This window comes from Amphimedon queenslandica, unplaced genomic scaffold, assembly GCF_000090795.2.
Source record: "Amphimedon queenslandica unplaced genomic scaffold, v1.1 AMPQUscaffold_13231, whole genome shotgun sequence".
Classification (NCBI taxonomy): Eukaryota; Metazoa; Porifera; class Demospongiae; order Haplosclerida; family Niphatidae; genus Amphimedon; species Amphimedon queenslandica.
Window position 1 is genome coordinate 46,075 of NW_003546533.1, and position 3,183 is coordinate 49,257.

At 33.3% G+C, this 3,183-nt stretch overlaps 1 protein-coding gene across 1 annotated transcript in view; it reads left to right on the plus strand.

Moving 5' to 3' along the window:
- Window positions 1–3,183, plus strand: part of LOC109584212 (fibroblast growth factor receptor 4-like) — a 17,130-nt gene that overhangs the window by 9,997 nt on the left and 3,950 nt on the right. The gene's annotated exons all lie outside the window — the stretch shown is intronic.

A 3,183-nucleotide genomic window follows, 5' to 3' on the forward strand; every position in this document is an offset into this window, starting at 1 on the left:
CACATGTTCTTTGTGTTGTGTAGCAAGTTTGAGTTGGTTAATAGAATATTTAAAGAATTTATAAAGTTGCTTCAAAATTTGGTACAAAGGTGAACTTTATGATTTCTTTTCAGTTGCAAAATTTATTTTAATAAATTGAAAAGAAAAATCTCATTATTACTTTTCTTGGCTCTTGCCCTCCCCGACAAGAAAAACGGAAAGAAAAAAGAATAACCTGACAATAACGATTAATTTTATTAACTTTATTTTATTTTCCTCTTAAAACTGCAATGATAAATTTATTTTGTGTTGTGTCATTCCTTTAACCATTCCATCGTTACTTATAGTGCTAATGCTGGTTTTCACACCCACGCATTGGGACCAGTATTCACCTGTCCAGTACTTACCTATATCACATGATAGAGTGCTCACACCTAGTCAGACATGCAATCAATTTAAAAATAACCTTGCAAAGGGGCCTGTCACAGAAAAATCTGTCCCACCCAAATTTTGTCCCATGAGACAAAATATTTTATCCTAGGACAAAATCTTTCAGAAATATTTTGTCCTAGGACAAAATTTTTCAGAAATATTTTGTCCTAGGCAAGCTTTTATTGTCCTACCATAGGACTAATTTTTTTGTCCTAGGACAAAATAATATATGAAATAATTTTGTCCTAGGACAAATTGTATATGAAATATTTTATCCTAGGATCATAATATTATGCATATATAGACTATTTTGATAAGGAAAATTTACTTAGCACTCAGTATTAATAATAATAATAATAATAATACATTTCATTATCGCACAATAATTGTTTTCATGCAACTTTTACAACAATTACATGACCAAACGTAGTCCTTATCAGTCCAAACATCTTCTGGTATTTGTTCACACTCTATGTGATACCACTCCTTACATTAAGAACATTTTACTATTCTTCCTTCATTACTATAGGTTGTCTGCACAGGCAGTATATAGGTAGCCTGTATTCTTTGGATAGTCCAGGGCATCTAGCTCTTAAACAAGTAGAAAACAAAGACATCACATTCTTTTCTAAGCATTATAAAAGATGGAAACGAAGCTTATGTGAAATATAGCTGCAAAAAGTTGGGTCTTAACCAGCACAAATTGACATTGCTAAAGCAAGGGCACATAAACCACAATCTTATTGTCCATTTTGCCTTAATTTGCATACTAGGAACAGTCACTTTAATTCCCTGTACTCGGTGCATTTCGGTATTGCTGCTATCTGCTCCCTGGTACGTTTATCAATACCATTGCTGGGCAAGCTATCATATATCAGTTTGTTATAATTGATGCTTTGATTTAATTATTCAAATCATGAATACAGATGCATATACATACTGAGTTTGTCTACAAAAGCACAGATATCATACTACGTACATACATATATACACATAACTAACTAAACTTTTTAAAATACACAAAACACCTACACTATCATGATATAGTTGACCATTCAGTCATCTTGGTCTGGTAATACGGCGGTTCCCCATTTTGCACTGAAAACAAACTTTTCAGCTCTTTTCCATATCTGCCTCTTTCTGTTAGCACTACAACCTTCTGGATACTTTCTATCAGCTAAATACACAGCTGCCTTCTCCACAACTGAGATCATCTTTACTCGGTTCTTGACACAGTCTGTCATCCTTCTTCGATCTAAAATCTTCTTCTATGTACTTTGAACGTATAATAAAGGGTCCCACATGCTTTGTACTTGTATTCCATAGATAAATAATTAAGGAACAAAGTCGAATACAAAGATTTAGAGTTCTTTTACACTTTTCTTTTGGTAGGACAAAAAATTGCTGACGCGGACATGAAATATCACGTGATATTTCTATCCTAGGATAAATTTTCACGGGGGACATTTTTTTTCGTGACAGGCCACACTGTACCATCAATATAAAATTTTTTTCAAATACTTTGATAGTATTGTAAAATTTAGCATGCTAAGAAAGAGTGAATTAAATGGTATTATTATAAGTCTGGTTTTCATAAATCCCTTGAGGAGATAAACTGATAAGATTAGTAGGTCATTAGATCTATATGTCCACAGTCATAGATATTGTGTACTCTAATATTTATGCCACAGTCTATACCGGTCTACAAATCAACTAACTAGCTAGTCAGGCATGGCCACACCTCGACAACATTGCTATTATAACCATAGATACTACGTTAGCTTGTGAATATCATAGCTATACTTGTTATTAAAGAGTACTGCAAATGCTATACATTATTGACAGACAAGAGTACTATTAAATAGACCTTACAGGCACCAGTCCACTATTGAAAAGTATAAGCATTTGTTATAATGACATTCATCTTTTATTTTTATAATTATAGGGCCCTAGTGCAAGTGTATATCACTCCTTGTCATGCCTGACACTTCCCCACAGCTGTAACATATTATTATCACTAATGAATGATAGTCATCTATTTATATGGATTTAACACAGAATAATAACTATAAATCATGCCTGAGTTTTTTTTGAAGTCTTTAATTTTGAGTTTAAATAAAAGAGGCATCCCTTTGACCTAGAATTATAAGTTAAAATAACTATAATCTGCTTATTATAGGTACCTTAGTTTAGTAAAAAGAGACTCAAACTCCTCAGTAGTGGTGGCTATGCTTATTCATGTGTGTATTGATCAGGCTTTATGAGTCATATCCGGCATCAATCTGCTATCACTTCCGGTTTCATATCCATGTACCGGGTATACCATATCGATCTATGTTATAACCACATAATCCAGATAATACTCGGGGCCTGTCGCCTGTCACCATTTATGGTGGCGATGATAGCGAACTGATCATGGATTGGAGTCATTTCACTCATTTGCTGTTGCTGTGTTTCTTGCTCTCACTACAGAACTGTCAGTATTTTTATTTTAGGCTATAAATGGAGTTAATTGATTATCATTCACAGGTCTTTCTATTCCCATATCACGTTTCTATAGTTTTGCAGGACGTGGATTTTCAGGAGATCATATTATTGAGGCTGATGATGCGTCTACATTCATAAATCTATCAAGTAGCTTTATCTTTTATGACAGCGATTTTAGCACTATATTTGTGAGTACCACAATAATAATATGGAATTAATATAGACAATTGTATTAAAGTTTGTCTCATACTGTGTTTTTCACTCCACTTAAATCACATTTGTGTG